This window comes from Canis lupus, chromosome 8 (assembly GCF_003254725.2).
Source record: "Canis lupus dingo isolate Sandy chromosome 8, ASM325472v2, whole genome shotgun sequence".
In the NCBI taxonomy this organism is placed as follows: Eukaryota; Metazoa; Chordata; class Mammalia; order Carnivora; family Canidae; genus Canis; species Canis lupus.
Genome location: NC_064250.1, coordinates 54323453 through 54344184, shown reverse-complemented (window position 1 = coordinate 54344184; position 20732 = coordinate 54323453).

Here is a 20732-nt window from a genome sequence, read left to right as displayed (position 1 = left end):
TGCTATCACATCAATAACACCAGACACTCCACAAAGCTACCATGATGCCTTCTGACCCAGCACCAGCAACCACCAGCTGAGGCAATGGCTGAAATAAGAAGGGGCGTCATACATCCCACAGGAATTATAGATTCAGCTCAGGAAATGAGGAAGCTGAAGACCATAGTGTCATCATGGGAAAGACTTCTTAATAAGCACACAAGTGACATGCCTTGGTGACTTCCAGAAATAATGGAGAGATTTCTCAGAGCCGTGAAGCCTCACTGAAATAGATACTGATGATAAGTATTCTTTATTGAGCAATGACTACGCATCAGAAACTGTGTATATTGCTTTTCTTGCATTTACTCAATCCCTACACCAACCCCATAAAATAAGTCCTATGAGTACCACTATGGCACATGGAAATAGACTCAGCAACAGTAACCCCACTTCTACCTTCAGCCTTTTTATGACCTGAGGAAACAGAAATGTGATCAACTTTTAATTAAAGTATTTCAAAATCTGCATCTTTAACATACTGGAATATTTCATAAGTATGTTAAATTGGCATTTTCCTAGTTCATAACCATGTGCAAAAATAGATAAACTCAACTGTCTAGCACTAGAGATGGGTTCTTGTTTCTGTGGTATCTATTATGTCTGGGAAGAGTCTGAACCCTTTCATACCAGATGTCTCCCATGTCCTGCCCACTCCCAGGTTATTGTACTCAAATGCCTCAGTTTCCTTGCCTGTCACACTACCCTTATTGGTGCTAAAATTCTACTGAATTCAGCACTCTATTTGGCCGAGGTCTGGATCTTTCTTTTAAAATCATGAAAAGAATAACATCATATAAAGAATAAAAATAATCCAAATGCTCAAAGTAAGGAAACAGCTAAGTTTTAAAAAAATGTCATGTCGGGACATTGGATTAACACTAAAAAAAAGAAAAGCCTACTGGAAAATTTATAAATATTTAGTATAAAATGACTATACCTATCTTTCAGATTATATATGATTTTTATTAACATGTATGTATCAGTTTACAGTGCATCATGTGTTTTTGCATCAATTATCCCATGTGATTCTTAGAATATTTGCAGTTTAAGGCAGGTGCTGGTTAGAGAGGCAGTAAAATAGAATAAGATCAGAATATCTGGTTGAAAATCTGATTTTACCACTCTGTGGCTGAGTGCTGATGGTCCTCAAATTATAATGGTTCAACTTCTGATCTTTCAACTTTATGATGGTGCAAAAGCAATATACATTCAGTAGAAACTGTACTTTGAATTTTAAATTTTGATCTTTTCCCAGGCTAAAAATATGCAGTATGATCTTCTCTCATGATGCTGGGCAGTGGCAGTGAGCCACAGTTCCCAATCAGCCATGCAATCGCCAGAGTAAACAATCAGTACACTTACAACCATTCTATACCTATATAACTATTCTGTGCTTCAATTTCAGTGCAGTATTCAATAAATTACATGGGATAGTCAACACTTTATTATAAAATAAGCTTTGTGTTAGCTGGTTTTGTCCACCTGTATACTAATGTACATCTGTTTAAGGTATGTTTAAGGTAGACTAGACTAGCTACGATGTTTGGTAGGTTAGGTGCATTAAATGCTTTTCAACTTAAAACATTTTCAATTTACAGTGGGATATCAGGATATAACACCATTGTAAATCAAGGAAGATTTGTTACATAATCTCCTTGGGAGCCAGTTTCTTTATCTATAAAATGGGATGACAAAAAATAGCTCCTATCTCTATTGTTTGGGCCATCAATAGATGTGATAATGCATATGAAGCACCTGGCAAATAATAAACACCTACTCCATGACAGGCACAATTCTAAGTTCTCTACATATATCAATTACTTAGGTTCTCACAATGAAGTAGATACTATTATTCGTGTTTTACAGATCAGAAAACCAAGGTACAGCAGCAAGATTTATAACTTGCCCAACGGCATATTTTCTTTCAGAGTATTACATCTTTCATTCTTTTTTCTTCTTATTAGAACTATTCCCTTATTCACAAAGAAGCCAAGCTTATAAAAATAAACTGCCCGCATTATTTTATTAGAAAATGATAGAGCTGGAATTTATATCCATCTTCTTTGTCCTATTCATGTGATGAACAAAAGAAATCATAGATTCATGTCATTGTATTACATGGTATATAAGAACTCCATATTTTTGCACTATCATTTATTGGAAGGTTAATATAGATATGATTTGTATGAAACAAAATTTTTAAAATAAAAGGAAAACCTTTCAGAAAATGACTATTAGAAAACAGGCTGACTAATACAAAACCCTCTAATATACCCCCAAAGAAGTCATTTAAAATCAGGGTCCATGGAGTAACTAAATAATTCAGCTGTTTATTGGTGGTTCTTAACATGAACTTATATTATGAGCAACTGCCCAATGTTTTTTCTCTCAAAAAAAAAATTCTCTTAACTTGGTGAATGGAAATAAGATAGTCAAGGAATAAACAGGTATCAATGAAGCAATTGTTCTGTGCCCACCCCCATACAAATCACAGCAGAGTACCAGCACTGATTGCAAATAGACCAAAGACATCAGTATTGATCTAGTATCAACCTACCTCTAACTCAAAATCCACATTCATTCTGTAAATACATGATATGATCATACAATTACAAAATAGAGTGTGCCACTAAGCTCAAGATCATAATCAAGTGGTAAAGGTTCTTACCACTTCAAGTTTCTTTAAAGATGCTCTAACTCTTTCTAATTTGTTTTACTTTGTTTTATTTTTGTCTTTACTCAATTCCTCCTCTTTGTTTAGTGTCAAACTATTCACGAACCACACTTCATGAAAATAAGAGTTTGCATGTAGATTTGAGCCTTTAGTTCGCTGGCCCTTGTCACCACTACCACTGACTGGCATGGGAAAACCAAAGGTGCCCAAGTTAATCCCTGGTTCCAGGGAGGCCAGTTCCTCACCTCTATTACGTAGCAGAAATCCTAGCTCCTCATGGTAATGAAGATTGATTGCCACCATAAATCCATTGCTTCTTTCTTTCTTCACTGGTCCATTTGCATGACAAAGCTGAGGAAATCAAGTGTTAATCACAGCTGCAAGTTTAGTGGCTAGATACTTTTCCGTCTCCTGCTGGAAATGTTCCTTCCTGAGACCTGGAATCTCTATTAGAACAGAGGCTAAAGTTGTAAAGTGATAAGCACAAATTTCTTATACCAAATAGGTCCCTGTGAGTTATGGTATAATGGACCAGTTCTACTTCTATCCCTTGGTTCCTGGATCCATATATGCTAGCTTTTGAAGATACAATACTGTATATTGTTCATTGATTCAGCTCAAGTACTGCACTGTGGAGGTCAGAATCCCAAAACCACCAGATGTTATTTTTGACCTGGTATGGTAGTCAAGACTTAACAGGCAATCCATCATTTTATTGGGCCAGTTCTGAGTGATGGGGTACATGAGAGCTAGCCTACCCTTCTCTTTCTTTGCCATCAAATGGGTTCTTCAGTCTTAGGCAATGTGGTTATTAAATCAGGCGTTCTGTGTGCCTTCTGAAAAGACACCAGTATAGAGCAACAGGGTGTAGTAAAGGCAAACACAAATCCAGAAGATGTACACCTTTGGAAAGGAAGAACTTAGGCCATACTTAAGAAGCATAGAAACATGGAAACATGTAAAATGTATCCATTGACCCTTCTCTCTAAGGCATTAACTCCTCCCTGCTTCTGCCTTGGGCACTGAGCCACACGTGTAGATACACAGGGTCTCCAAACCTCTGCATCAGCAGGAGACAAGACATTTGCAGCATGAACTGCATGGAGCAATGTCAAATTGGATCTGCATGTGTCAGTGAGAGCCCACAGATTGCTGATTCTTAGCATCAGCTGGAATAAGACAGGGGTGAGGCCAAAATAATCTCAGGTGGCACATAATATAAGGTTTCCTTTTTAAACAATGCTTAAACTTTTAAAAGTATAGTTATCTATCACACAGTTATAGGACTCGTGAACATAGGCATCTAAGAGTAATAGCAAGTATTTGCACAACATTTTATTTGCCAAACATCCTAATTTTTTTACATGCGCTAAGTCATTTACACTCATGATCAATCTATAAGAGATGATAATCATGCAAATAAGGAAACTGAGACAAGGAGTAGTTGTGTAAATTAGCTAAGGAGACAATTCTAGTAAGTAAAAGGGCCAGGACTTGAACCCAAATTTTTATACTACCTAAAAGGTAAATTGTTCTGCAGTAGCTTTATTCTTTTATATCTTATTTTATTTAAATTAATTAACATGCAGTGTATCATTAGGGTTTTTTTTTTAAGATGTTAGTTATTTATTCATGAGAGACACAGAGAGAGAGAAAGAGAGAGGCAGAGACACAGGCAGAGGGAGAAACAGGCTCCATGCAGGGAGCCCGACATGGGACTCGATCCTGGGACTCCAGAATCACACCCTGGGCGGAAGGCAGGCACTTAACGGCTGAGCCACCCAGGGATCCCCCTATCATTAGTTTTAAATGTAGTTCAGCTATTCATCAGTTGCATATAATACCCAGTGCTCTTTACATCATGTGCCCTCCTTAATGCTCATCACCCAGTTGCCCCATCCATCCACATACCTCCCCTCCACCAACCCTCAGTTTGTTTCCTAAGTTAAGAGTCTCTTATGGTTTGTCTCCCACTCTGATTTCATCTTATTTTATTTTTCATGCCCTTCCCCTATGATCTTCTGTTTTGTTTCTTAAATTCCACATATGAGTGAAAACATATGGATACTTGTCTTTTTCTGATTGACTTATTTCACTTAGCATAATACTCTCCAGTTCCATCCACAATGCAGAAATAGTAAGATTTGATCCTCTTTGACAGCTGAGTAATATTCCGTTGTATATATACACATCTTCTACATCCATCTGTCAATGGACATCTGGGATCTTTCCATAGTTTGGCTATTGTGGACATTGCTGCTCTAAATATTGGATGCAGGTGCCCCTTGGAATCACATTTGTATCCTTTGGTTAAATACTCAATAGTACAATTGCTGGGTTATAGGGTGGCTCTAATTTTAACTTTTTGAGGAAACTCCCTTTTTCCAGAGTGGTTATACTAGCTTACATTCCCACCAACAGCATAGGGATACAGGGAATATACCACAATATCATAAAAGCCATCTATGAAAAGCCCACAGTGAATATCATTCTCAATGAGGTAAAATGGAGAGCTTTCCCTTAAGGTCAGGAACACAAAAGGGATGCCCACTCTCAGCACTGTTGTTCGACGTAGTACTAGAAGTCCTAGCCTCAGCAGTCAGAAAACAAAATGAAATAAAAGGCATCCCAATTGACAAAGAAGTCAAACTCACTATTCATAGTTGACATGGTACTGTATATGGAAAACCCAAAAGACCCCACCTCAGAATTGCTAGATCTCATACAGGAATTCAGTAATGTGGTAGGATATAAAATTGGTGCTAATCAATCAGTTGTTTTTCTTTATACTTACATAATAAAGGGAAATTAAGGAATCGATCCCATTTACAATTTCACCAAAACCCATAACATACCTAGGAATAAACCTAACCAAAGAGGTAAAGGGTCTATACTCTGAAAACTACAGAATGTTTATGAAAAAAATTGAGGAAGACACAAAGAAATGGAAAAACATTCCATGCTCATGGGTTGGAAGAATAAATATTGTTAAATGTCTATGCTAATCAGAGCAATCTGCACATTCAATGTGTATCCCTATCAATTCAATGCACTCCTATCAAAACACTACCAACATTTTCTACAGAGTTGGAAAAAATAATCCTAAAATTTGTAGGGAAACAGAAAAGTCCCCAAGTAGCCAGAAGACTATTGAAAAAGCTAGTGGCATCACAATTTCAGACTTCAAGCTATATTACAAAGCTGTAATCATCAAGACAGTACGGTACTGGCACAAAAACAAACACATAGACCAGTGGAACAGAATAGAGAACCCAGAAATGGACCCTCAACATTATGGTCAACTAATCTTTGACAAAGTAGAAAAGAATATCCAATGGAAAAAAGACAGTCTCTTCAACAAATGGTGTGAGGAAAATTGGACAATGACATGCAGAAGAATGAAACTAGACCATTCTCTTACATCATACACAAAAATAAACCCAAAATGGATGAAAGATCTGAAAGTGAGGCAGGAATCCATCAAAATCCTAAAGGAGAACTCAAGCAGCAACTTCTATGACCTCAGCCGCAGCAACTTCTTCCTAGATGTCTCCAAAGGGAAGGAGACCAAAGGCAAAAATGAACTACTGGGACTTCATCAAGACAAAAACCTTTTGCAGAGCAAAAGGAACAGTCTGCAGTAACTTTAAAATAAGAGAAGGGATAAACATGTAGGCTTCCAGAGACCAGAACTAGTTTGGACACGGGGCAATCCTAGGGGTAAAGAGGGACATGAAAGATGTCTGTCCCATGCTTCCTGGGATTAATTACCTGGAAGGGATTATAGCACATGGCCCATGGTACTGTAGCTCTTGAATTACTGTGTTGAGAGCTGTTAAAGCACTAGGTAACTGCCTCCCAAGTAACATAAGAAAACTGTAGAGCTTTTTGTGCCATGGATTCCTTTGTCCTTCTGGTGACAGAATATTTTTAAACACAGAAAATGCAACTGATTATTATAAAGGAAAGCGAATTAGTTAACATTTTTGAAAAGAAATAAATCTGTGATACAATACATATATCTTCTATGTTATACACTAAAAACTTAAGATCTTGCTGGAGTGAATAGCTCAACTTCAAAAATATCTTTGACATATAAACAACAATTGTGGTAAGAAATATTTGTGGTTTCTCTTGGTGACCAAGTCACTGATTCTGCTAAAATCACTAAAGTTTGTGGCTTATGCTCAGAAGAAAATGCTAAATGTGACCTAGAAGTTAGTGAAAATAAAGATGTAATTTTTCCCAAATTAATCAACACCTTAGATTCTGTGATACACACTTTGCAGCTTCATGAAACCCCTAGAGAGGGATAGGTATATAGAAACATCCAGTGGAAGAATAATGGGCAGTAATTTCACTTCTTAAAACACATTTCCACGTCCTTTGTTGTTTCACTAGCCTACTGGATTCACAGCTGGTTAAACAATGGTGAACAAACAGTGCTTTCTGCACTCATGTAATTCCAGGTAAGTGCATGCATGCGTGTGTGCATGCATATGCGTCTTGGGTAGAGACTATATACATTAGCAATTTCTTATGACAAATTATGCCTAAACTAAATTATGACGGACTAAAGAGTGTCTACTTGTTATGATACATACTATTGCATAAATAATGCTGGTATTCAAGTACTGCCTAAATTAATTTAGCAGGAAAGCTAAGAAAGGATTTTCCAAACAAATTTTCAATTTCTTTTTCCCTTTTAATTCTTCACATGAACTACATCAATAAAGGAGGAGTTTAAAAATTAAAAACATTAAAATTTATTTTTTCAAGAACCATAAAGGTAGCAGAAAAATCAGGAGGGTTCAGAAAATGAGATGCCAATGTTAAATTAGTGTATTTCATATACATTTTGAACTGGCGAAATAGACATGCTCACATTCACCTAGAAATACAGATAGAGATGTAGTGTTGTTCTGTATTCACCTGTAAATACAGAAAAGATCTAAAGATGAATATGAAATACTTTTGTATTGGCTTCCATTCAAGGCATACTAAGCCTTACTTTTTTGTGGGAGTAATTGAGAAGAGTTGATGTAGGATATAGAGTGGGAATCAGAAATCTTAGTCCTGAATGCTAAGCAGTTCATCTAAACAACCAGTAAATCTATGAAGGTTGCACAAAACACTGACTTCTATTTGGTGCTTGAAGCCTTGACATTGCTAGAAATTAATAATGATTGCAATAACTAGAAAGTAATAGATTAATTATCATTGTAATGACTAGTATAAAATTAAGTTATAAAATGGCTTTCATAAATCCAATAGAAATGACCACAGTCTAAAAGAGTATTGTGGAATTGTGTTTTCATTAATTTGCCAGAGGATCCGGCCTACCAGTAAGAGATTATTAGAGGACTATTATTCAAGGTTATTCCTATATAGAGTAGGTTATAGAAACTTTCTGTGACAGAAAACCTTCTAGGGACACCTGGGTGGCTAAGTGGCTGGGTGTCTACCTTTGGCTCAGAGCGTGATCCCAGAGACCCAGATCCAGTCCCACATCAGGCTCCCTGCATGGCGCCTGCTTCTCCCTCTTTCTGTGTCTCTGCCTCTGTGTGTATGTGTCATGAATAAATAAATAAAACCTTTAAAAAAAAAGAAAAGAATAGAAAACCTACTACTAACTGCAATTTATTTCCTGTAATAGACCCTATATTAAGGAGTATACAAGGCCTTCCAACAAGATCCAAAGCTAAATAACTACATGCTTCACAGATATTGAAACCCATAAAAAGTTTCCAAATTTACTTTCCTATTGAAAGTTTATGAGACAAGTATACCATGCTATGCTAAGTGCTGGGACTACAGTAATGAACAGAATAGACACCATCCCAGACTTCTTGGAGTCCAAACATCAGGTAAGTAATCATTGTAAAGTGAGATACATGTTGTGATGGGAAAACTCCAGTTAGCTGTGGCAACACAAAGAAAAGACCCTGAATCTAGTGGATGGTGTTCAGGAGCTGGAAAGCATATGGAAGAACTGGTAAGATGGAAGGGAGGAGGGTGTTACACAGAGCATTCCAGAGAGAGGGACTCTACTTCTGAGGACTTGTGGGATTATAGGGATCATGGTATTTTCAAGGAACTGAAAGTCAGGAGTGTCTGGAAAGTAGAATGAGAGGAGAGGAAAAGGAACAAGGGAGCCTAAGAAATTACACAGGAACCACACCATACCTACCTTGTAGGTCACTGTGGAAGTGAATTGTGTACCTCCCAAAAGACATTAAGGAGTCTCAATGCCCAGTACCTGTGAATGTGACCTTATTTGGAAATAGGATCTTGCAGGTATAATTCATCTAAAATGAGGTCATACTAATTTAGAGAAGGTCCTTTTAAAAAGATCTTATTTTTAAGCAATCTCTACACCCAATATGGGGCTCCAACTCACAACTCTAAAATCAAGAGTCACATGCTTCACCAACTGAGCCAGCTGGGTGCCCTGCAATTGGTTTTCTTTTTTTTTTTATATAAATTTATTTTTTATTGGTGTCCAATTTGCCAACATACAGAATAACACTCAGTGCTCATCCCGTCAAGTGCCCCCCTCAGTGCCCATCACCCATTCACTCCAACCCCCCCTCCTCCCCTTCCACCACCCCTAGTTCATTTCCCGGAGTTAAGAGTATTTACGTTCTGTCTCCCTTTCTGATATTTCCGCAATTGGTTTTCATATAAGAAGAGGATGCTATGTGAAGACACGAAGATCCAGGGAGGGAAGCCTGCCATGTGATGACAGAGGTATGGAGACTGCATGTGTGTAGCCACAAACCAAGGAAATTCTGGGGCCATCAGAAGCTAGAAGAAGCAAGGCCCCAAGAGGCCTTCAGAGGACCTTGACTTCAGACTTTAAGCCTCCAAACTGTGAAAGAATACATTTATTTCATTTTAAACCACCCCAGTTTGTAGTAATTTGTTTTGGCAACCCCTAGGAAACTGATAACTGAGGAGTTTTGACTCTTTCTCTGGCTAGAGGAATGCCACTGGCAAGATTTGATTAGGGAAGCAATCTCATCGATTTTCAGTTTAAAGGGATGACTCTGACTACACTGGAAAATACAGAGTGGCAGGAGAGCAAGACTAGTTGGAGAGAAACTAGAGACAATAGCAGTAAAACTGGAAGCTAGGCTGCCAGGAATCACACCCAATTATATCCTATTAGAGTTGTTCTAGCAAAAACACCATGACTTCCACTGCTTGGGCAGCAATACTGTGGCTCAACTGATGCTCCAAACTTGAAAGCAGAAGCTCTAGGACTTGCCACCATGCTAACCCAAAGGTGGAGTCTGCACTGGTATTTCCTTATGTTCCCTTCTGAGGGCACGAGGATACTTCCTGTAAAGCAACTCAGCAATAAAGAAAGTAGTGACAGTAAATTCTAGCTTTGACTTTGGTATGACAGCATAGTAATGTAAGAATTTTTCAGGCCCAAGAAGAGAATTCAAAAGGTGTTGAATAGCCAAGCATGATAATGCCTGCAGTGCTCAGCAAATGAAATTATCAAACCATAGCTCTTAAATCAGAAATTTGAGATTCATACTTAATTTATCCCTTTTCTTATCCCCATATCCAATTAATCTTCAAATTATGTTGATTTTACAAGTGTAATATCTCTAAGCAGATCATATTTTTGTCTCCTGCAACCCCCTATTTCAATGTAATTGGTTATTATTTCTGGTCACATCACTTCTGAGACTGGTTCTCCTACACCTTAAGAGTCTGTGAGCTAAGTACAATTTAACTGATATCCTCTTATTAAGCCAATCAGAGAAGATTCTGTTGTTTACAATCAAGAATTCTGACTTCTAAATGAAAAGCAAAAGCTGGAAAAAGTTCCGGTTTGGTGGAAAGCAACTGTTAGATAATGAGTTGTCACAAAAGGTTATGTCCATAAACAAAGAGAACTTTCCTGGATTGTATGTAATAGACCCAGAAAAGTGAAACATCTTGACAGAATTTTAATGCAACCACGTTTAACTCATTTTCTTATTCAAACTGCCCTTTGATAAGTTTATCACCAAAAAAAAAAAAAAAATTACATGGAATGTGTAGTATTTTGTGTGCTGCTTTGTGTGTATGACCTAGTAAGGATAAAATTGTACAATTTTAGTATATGGGAAAAAAAATAATTCCCTTACACATTCCATTTGAATCCCCTATAGGATGGGAGCTGTCATTGTTTTACTAACTGATCGAGTCATTTGTGATGGGAAGTGAGACCCTGAGGATATTAGTTAACAGAAAGAAAAGATAGCTAAATTGATCTATATCCAACATGAGTGGGAATTGGATGTATGCTAATAGGAAAGCAGAAGACAGAGGGAAGGTTAAGAGAAAGGAGGAGAAAATGAAGGGAAGGGAGATAAATGAGGGAGAAGCAACCTTTTGAGAGGCTAGATTCCACATTGGTAGACATGGCTACAAGATACTAAAAGATTGATGCCTATTATGCAATTGGTAATTTGTTTACATGCTACACCATAACTTAGGCAGCATCCCCAATACTAACCACACCCACCACACACATAAAAGTTTGGATGATTTTTGGTTTCGTGGTAATCAAAGAAGTGATTGAGTGTCCTCTTTGACTTGACATAGTAGAGGACATAAAATCTATACAGTGGTCAATATAAATAACTAATTCTTAGGCATAGGTCAGAGAAAGAGGTCCTTGGAGATCTGGACCCTACCTATCTGAAGTCATGCTCCTTGTCCTTCACAAGCCTCCAGCTACACTAGCCTGGTATCTGCTTTTTAAACTCCTTGAACAATCTCCAACCTCGGAGATTTTTTATCTCCTCATCATCTACTGAGAACACCCCTTTCTGTATTCTCTTGGTGGATATTGATCCTCCAAGAAAGGTTAAATCTTTCTTCCTTAAGAAAACTTTTAGAGTAATTTCTCCCCAATATACTCATTCAGAACAATATATATTACTGAAGGTAACTATGAAGTTACCTCCATAGTACTTACCTTGTAGGATCATTTTTTGAGGTTTAAAGGAGATAACTCTAGAAGGTTCCAACTACACTATAGACACTCCAAATTTTCTAACTGCTATTATTAACATTATCATAGTCAAAATTGATCTGACTTGCTGTTGGCTTCGTCTCTCCCAAGGAAAAACAATCCAGCTGGCATGCACATGTAACTCAAGATGCCACCCCCTTTAATTCCTGAATCTGCTCTATCTCTAGAATGTTTTGAGGGTCAACAACTGGGATAAGAGAGATGCAATGCTGAAAGAATTTGGGCATTGAAAGGCTATTTTTATTCATACAAAGAATCAAATGTACCCAAAATTGGTCAGTCTAATTCAGTAGGGTGTTTCTACAGAATTCTTTGGTAATGGCAACTTGGAGACATAAGTCCTGTCTTTTGGAAATGGGGCCCAGCACTTCTTGGGAACTTACGAGTCTAATAATTAATGATACATGCTGAACTTAGCAAAGTGAGGAAGAAAAGAGTACACTCACTCTGATAGGAGCATCACTTAACAAAAGTACAATACTAACAATAAACTTTCAGACTTAGTCAATTCTTTCCTAGAATATTTACATTGCCTTAAAGACGGAGTTCCACTGCCAGTCTCTTTTTTTCCATTGCCAATTACTTAAAATAATTAAAACATGTTCTAATATAAAGGTGTGTTAATATTGTTCCACAAGATATAAGGAAAAAATAACAGTCATTCCATTTGCTCTGTGCTGTTCTATAACTAGTAAATGATAAAATGTTAATATGCAACTGTCGCTCCCTATTAATATATGTAAAGCTCTCTGAAACCCATTTGGCAGTTCTTCAAATGTGCCTCTACAAGTTTCTCTTCTCTAAGACACAAAACAATGGAGACTGGTTGATGGCAGGGCTGTATCATAGGAAAGTTCAAAAGAAAACAATAAAAGATTTTTCAAACTGTTCACTCTTCCAATCAGTCTCACATAAGAAACACTTCTCATCAGCCTGTCAATTGAACAGATTCTCAACACAAGGCACGGAGAAAGGGTGTGGAAGGGGAAAACCTCTTCCAGATTGTCCACTCAGAGTCTCTAGCAACCATCACACATGTTGCCCATACACTAAAAAAAAAAAAAGATGAAAGAGTATGTACCTCTTTGAAGATTATAAATCATAATCACTATTGTTGGACAGTATCAGGGGTAAGAATCACTCTTTAAAAAAATATTTGTCAGCATTAATCATCGCATAAAACACTCAAAACACCCTCCTCCTCACAGAAAAAAGTGGTTTCACTTACATAAGATGGAAGAAAGAAAGGCTTGAAGTGTCTCCTGGCCCCATCCCACCCCACCACCATTTCCTGCACTGACCTTCCACTATTCAGGGAACCACAATACCCTAACTTCCTAAATGCAGAGATGTGTTCTCTCCAAAGCATTTAGCAGTGAAACTGCCACTGATCAGAGGGATAGTTAACGTACTTTGGGCACATTGCTGGAGCTTCCCATGGAAGCATTGTTTGCCACAAACTCATCATTACACAGCTTGCTTCTGAGACCCAGGGCTGGTGAGAATTAGGAGTTTGCTTGATTTGGTGGCATTATCTCTGTGTCTAATTATGGAAGAATTAGACGATCTTATAGAGAGATTCAGTTCTTCAAGGAAAAAAGTCTTATCAGTTGTGTAGCACGATACAGACAGCAGTTTCCAAAGTTTCATTGGCATAGAACCCCTTGGTCAAAGGAATTTGTTTTCTAATTGCAAAAATGTTTTATAGTTAATTATTTTTGTTGGAATAAAACACATACCACATAACACTTGCCATGTTCATCATTTTAAAAGGTACAATTCAGTGGCATTAATAACACTCACAATGTCATTAACATTCACAACTGGTGGTGCAATCATCACCACTATTGGCAAAACTTTTTCACCACCACAAATAGACACTCTGTACCCAACGAACAAGAAGTGCTCATACCTCTCCCTTCCAGTTCCTGGTAGCCTCTAATCTACTTGCTGTCTCTAGAAACTTACCTACCCTAGATATTTTATATAAATGGAATCATACAACATTTATCCATTTTCACATAGCATAATGTTTTCAAGGTTCATCCATGTCATAGCATGTGTTCTTTTTATGTCTGAATAGTATTCCTTTGTATGCATATGCTAAATTTTTTTTCATCCATTTATCTATTGATGGACGCTTGGGTTGTTTCTACCTTTTGTTTATTATGAATAATGCTCCAGGGAATATTGGCACACATGTATTTGTTTATAATTCTTTTGGGTATATACCTAGGAGTCATATTGATAAGTCATATGGTAATTCTATTAATTCTATGTTGAACTTCTTGTACAACTACCAAACCATTTTCCACAACAGCTGCATCCTTTTTCATTCTGTTTGTCCATCTGTTGTTTGTTTATTTCCCATGGAAGCTTAATGTGTAAAGCACAGGAAGGCAGAGTGATTCTGGTGGAAACTTCTTGAGTTAGCCTCTGAGGAAACACCTGGAAAGTTTGGCTTCTGCAAACAACTTTTAAAAGCCTCTACTCCTTCTTTCAAGAAAGACCTGAGAACAAAATAATTTCCTCCAGGTCACACCACTAAAGAATGCTCACAGTGGGTATCAAACCTAGATTGCTGAATATAAGCTAGGTTATATTCCCTGCTGGTTGCATCTGACTAAAATGGACATGTTTTTTATTTAATATTTTACTTTCTCACCTTCCCAAACAAAAGTATCTAAAGATGTTAAAATAAATATTCTAAAACCTTTCCTGTATATGCTTTAGGGTGTAGATGAGAGAATATGATGAAGAGGGCTTGTGCAATCACCCGCATTTGTGCATTGTGTTTATAAGAACTTAGTTATTCAGATATAAATAGCAATTTCTTTCTTTTCTTTTTTAATTGCAGAAAATGTACCAACTGAAATATGTATAATAATCTAAAAGGAGAAGAAAGGGTATTTCACACTCACAAACTAGAGCCTAAAATCCTTCTGCATGTCATTGCTCTTGTTATTGATCATGTTTTAAGTTTATGAGGCAGACCACTGGTACCTCTCCAATTCTGGTCATAGGACCCATGACACACAAGTGCCCCCATGTTGACTCACAGCCTAAAGAGACAGACACCATGTTGGTTTGTTTGATTTATTACATCTGCGGTACCAACAGAAGTAGGAACTCTAAAATTATCCACATTGTGCTTACCACTAATTTTACAACCTTTTCAGTCCAGGCTTTATAATATATTCAGTTGAGGATGCCAATGTGGTTACAATGTCCAATATGTCAGAACTTAACACAAGACAGTTTCTCTCTCAGATCACTGTCCATACAGGAGGAAAATGGGGTGGTGTCTGGTCCATGTAGTTATTTAGTGGCCCAAGCACCTTCAAACTAGTGGTTCTGACATTCCATTTTCAATTTGATCTTTGGATTTGGCTAGCTGGTAAGAGAAGAGAGAAATTGAGCATGGAGGATAGTATAGTAGTTTTCTAGAGTTGCCTTAACAAAGAACAAAAGACTTGGTGGCTAAAACCAATACGCTATTATTCTCTCACAGTTCTGGAGGCTAGAAGTCCAAAATCAAAGTGTTGGCAGAGCCATATTTCCCCTTGAATCTTGTAGAGTAGAATTCTTCCTTTCCTCTTCCAGCTTCTGATAGCCCCAGGCACTCATCAGCTTGCAGCTGCAACACTTTAATATCTGCCTCCCCAGTTAAATGGCACTCTTCCTCTGTCTCTGTGCTTTCACATGGTGTGTTACTCTGCTCTATCTGCTGTAACAAAATTCCACAGACTGGGTGGCTTAGAAACAACAGAAATATATTGCTCACAGTTCTGGAACCTGAAAGTCCATGATCAGGTGTCTGCATGGTCAGGTCTTGGTGAGGGTCCTCTTCCAGATTGCAGACTATCAAGTTCTCACGGTATCCTCACATGACATCAGGGGCAAGGGATATTTTGTGGGGTGCTTTTATAAGGGGAATAATCCAATTCATGAGGGCTCCACCCTCATCACGGAAATCACCTCCCAAAGGCCTTACATCCTAATATCATCACTTTGGGTGTTAAGATTTCAACATATAAATTTGGGCCAGGTGAGGAAACCATAAACATTCAGCCCACAGCACACGGAATTCTCCTCTTCTTATCAGGACACCAGTCATATTGGATTAGGGAGCTACCTTGCTCCCTATGACAGCATCTTAATTCAACTAATTATATTTGTAGTGTCTATATTTCCAAATAAGATCACATTCTGAGATGCTTGGAGTTAGGACTTCAACACAGCATATTTTGGAGGGGTGGGAGAAGCACAGGGATGCAGGTAGGCACAATTTAACCCATAGTGATGGAGAATTCTCTATGAGCCAACCCTGGATATACTATATTTCCCCTCATCCATTTGGGCCCACAGTTCTGAAATTGAGTTTGAGAAGTATAGTATAACCACAGGGTCTGGTGAATACATAACACTGACTGTGCCATAAATGGTAAGTATGTAACACAAGTAATTCAATTTTCCACCTTCTACTGGTGAGAAATACTGAAAATATGGTTGTTAGTTACTTTTAAGTTATATCAAACACATACATGCAAAGATAACTGACCCATTTTCATCCATGAAAATGGAAATGCCCTATTTTCTTAATTAAAATAGGATCAGGGTAGAAAGTTAGAAAAGAAGGTTAAGGAAGAATATGAGACAGAAAAGGGAATGTGGCATTATTTCCTATCCCATATACTTCTTTCACCACTCAGTTTGGAGAAAATAGACAAATGGTAGGTTTTATTCATTTGCTTGCTTTTGAATGTGTTTGACTCAGCCTTTTATTACTACTTTAAATCAAAGGGGAGTCTTCTGAATTTATCGATGGACCTTTAAGAAACTTGCTTTGAGGATTTTATTTTTCATATCAAGATGTGGTTAGGTAAAACATTATGAAAAGTTGGTGTACATGTGGCTCAAAATGTTATAGAAGTTCTGCATCAATTTCCTGAGTGTGGTTGACTGTTAGTTTTCTTCCCAATGTTCCATACTCAGAGAAATAAATTTTGATGGAGTATTAATATGTCTAGCCCTGGGAGATAAATAACAAATATTGGGAAGAAATTCGATAGTCAACCACATTTAATTAATCATGGCAAACCTGTTTGGATTAGGCTTAGGTAAGTCGCATGACCCTGTTCTAGAAAATATAATGTAAAATAAACTTCCCAAGAGAAATCTCTGGAAAATATATATTTTTTGATAATGAGAGAAGTATGCAGGGAAAGGTCTTTTTTTCCTTTTCCATTCCTACTTCTTGTTCAGAATGCTGCCACATAAAGAAAGACTTGTGCTTGGAGCCATAGCTGCCATCTTGCAACCAAGAGAGGAGTCATCATTAATACATTAGGAATGGTAAAATGGCAAAATTGAACAATTTCATTTTCAATCACAGAATAATTCTGTGACTGCCTGCCTACTGAATAATTGTTAAGTAAAAAAATAAGCATCGGTGCGGAATGAACTGATTTTATTCAGGTGATCTGTTACTTGTAGTCAAACACATCTTAATTGATACCATGCATATATGCCTAAGGACCCACCTATCTTCCAGGGTCCTTAGCAGCTAAATTCAAGAGGCCTCTTATCTGCATGTTCAGCTCCTCTTCTTAAATAGTCTGTCCTGCTGAGAGATAGAAATAATATCTAGTTCAGCATCCTATAGACTAGCAAAAGATGGTTGAATTCATGGTTACCCATATAACAGGTGATTTATGATTATTATTCATCTTATTTCTAGGTCTGATTCTTCCTCAATTAAATAAGGTGTGGACTTGGTTTTCTCTACTGGCTATGTAAGCTTTATTCTGGATTTGAAGTTGGCTCTGCCTCAATCCTAGACTACTGAGGTTCTAATATGCTATATAGTCCTGCCCACAGCTCATTCTGGGCATGGCTCTTGTTGCCTTAACCCACAGCTGGATACCCACTATTACCAAAATGATGATATCAGGGCCGCCTGGGTGGCTCAGTCAGTTAAGCATCCGCCTTCAGCTCAGGTCATGATCCCAGGGTTCTGGAATTGAGTCCCAGGTTGGGCCCCCTGGTCATCAGGAAGTCTGCTTCACCCTCTCCTTCTGCCCCACCCTCCTCTGCTCCCTGCTCGTGCTCTCTCTTGCACACTCGCTTTCTGTCTCAATCTTTCAAATAAATAAAATCTTTAAGTAAATTAACTAATTAAATAAAATTATTTCAGACCTTAGACTCCATCATTTTTAATATACTTGTTCCTGCAGTTCTCCTCTTGTCCTGTTTCCTGGAGTAAATTCCCAATATTACTTTCTGACAGAACTATATCAAAATTTGCCACACCGTTTATAAAGCCTTGTCCATTGGTCCTTGCTGGTTCTGGCCTGGCCACGCCACTATGTTAGTGTCTCCAGCTCTCCCATGTATCCTGCATCTCCACTTCTCCCTGCTGATCCATGTTGCTGATGCCCCTGGACATCTCCTTCCCAAAATGAGATCAGCTGGAGGCAGCAATGAGCTATAGTACAAATAGCCCAGGAACAGGAGTCATTCAATCTGAAATGTAGTTATAGCTCTGCCCCATACTGTCTGTGTGACCATGAGCAAATCACTTAACCTCTCTGGGTCCTGGCTTTGTCATCTGTAAAATGAAGGGGTTGAACTAAATGAACTCTAAGATCTCTCCATGATCTAAAACTTCAAAATGAAAAGCAAAGCTTTAAACTGGTTTGACCACAGTCATTTATTTTCACAGTGGGAGTCTTTAAAAAGTTTGCCTTTTGCTTGAAGTTTCTTCCATTTTTTTGATTTTCTTTTCCTTCTGGATAACTCTGATTCTCTATTTCTATGATAATGCCCTAAAACACTGTGCTCTATGAAATATCTAGGCTTCTTACCAAAACAAGCTATAAAGACTCATTCTTTTTTTTTTTAAACTTTATTTTTTTTAAATTTTTATTTATTTATGATAGACACACAGTGAGAGAGAGAGAGAGAGGCAGAGACACAGGCAGAGGGAGAAGCAGGCTCCACGCACCGGGAGCCCGACGTGGGATTCGATCCCGGGTCTCCAGGATGGCGCCCTGGGCCAAAGGCAGGCACCAAACCGCTGCGCCACCCAGGGATCCCTAAAGACTCATTCTTTAGAGGATTCTCGATCTCTCTCTCTCTCTCTCTCTCTCTCTCTTTCTCTCTCTCTTTGCTGGGGAATTAAAAATGATGAAATTTTTTAATATTAGTTAAGGGTGAGCCTTCTCATTATGCCATCAGTCTAAGAGCAAGTCTACAGAAACCCAAAGAAAAAATAACTCCAGAGACCTGAAAATACAAGGGAGTGTCATAATAGATTAATTGCTTCTGAGGTTTTCCTGATTAGTCCATCCCATTGTGATTTTTCAGTTTTTTGTCAACTTACTACATTCGAATCTGTACCAAACAAGCAAACTAGCATTTGTATTTTCCTCTAGTTTTTTTTGATATGCTATATAGAAGCTATAAATGCTTCAAAACCTTTATGGAATTGGAGCAGATAATGGATAACTGGGTTAAATTTATCCAGCCAACGGGATAATGACTTTAGTGTTCGTAACATAAAAAGTATATACATAAAATAGTCTAGATCTAAATGTTCTTCTCTGTAAAGGTGTTTGGTGGGAAGAAGTGGGTGTTGGGAAGGAGGTGGCATAATACCAAGGTTTTCTAGGGACTAATGAGTCAGCTCTGATACTCAAACTGAAAATGCCACCCCTGCAGCTGCCTCTAATATGCACCCACAGAGCTCTCTCCTGAGAATATATGTGCAGGAGGGGAAGGTGGGTGTTCAGTTTCAACAACTCCAAGGTCTAGTACAGTCAACTCCTACAACCTGAGCTTGTGAAGAGTGTCAGATAAGAAGCAGGAAGCATGGGCTTGATTTATTCCATTTCATGGCTCAGTCCTTTTTCTCTCTCTAGATCTCAAGTGCTGACCAACAACAAATTGTTCGATAAATGTGTATTGAATATGTAATCTACATAAGGCAACACATTAAGTTCTGTGAGGAATACAACACAGAGCGGGAGAGATGGCTCTTGACTTAGGAAGTAGTTTAAGACTCCAGCCATGACACATAGTCATGTCATGCTAGGACCAGACCAGGGATGGAGGGGACATACCCCACCTCTTTCACTTTAAGGACTTGAAGGGACTAGAAGGGCTTCCTCCAATTTTCACCAGGGAAAATTTAAGTGAAACTTAATAACTGATAGATTGAATCAGAGGGTCTTATTCTAGATCAGGGAGCTTTAAAAGTCAATTCCAATTACTTTTCTAGAATTTTGCAAATGTCTTCCACATTACCCAGAGTGAAACTCCCAAATCCTGCAAGAACCTAACATGACCTGGGCCCCACTCTTTATTCAATTTCATCTCCTTGACACTCTTCTTCCAGCTCTCTCAGCTCCAGGCACTGACCTTCCTGCTGTTCATCATACAGATCAAGCTTAATTTCACCCAGGGGTCTCTGCATTTACTGCCCTTCTCCTGGGGATTCTCTCCCTTAACCCCTTCATTCTCTTTTCATTCAAGTTTTGCTCAAATGTACCCTTAGAGAAGGATGACGCTTCAACCCTCTAAAACGGAGATTGCTGCATCATCTGCTCCCCTTTATGACCTGTGTATTGGTTTCCTGATGCGCTGTAATGACCACCACAAGCTGTGTGCTTGAAAATAATAGACATTTCCTCTCACAGTTCTGGAGGCCAGAAATCTGAAATCAGTTTCACTGAGCTGATATCAAGATGCCAGCCAGGCCATGCTCCCTTCCAGAGACCCTAGGGGAAAATACATTGCTTGCCTTATCCAGCTTCTGGTGGCTGCTGGTATCCCTTAGCTTGTGGCTGTATCATTACAAACTCTGTCTTCTCATGGTCTTCTCCCACCCTGCTTCTGAAATCCCTTCTGTCTCTCTCAGGACACCTGTGATGGCCTGCAGGGTCTAATCAGATAACCCAGGATAGACTCCCCATC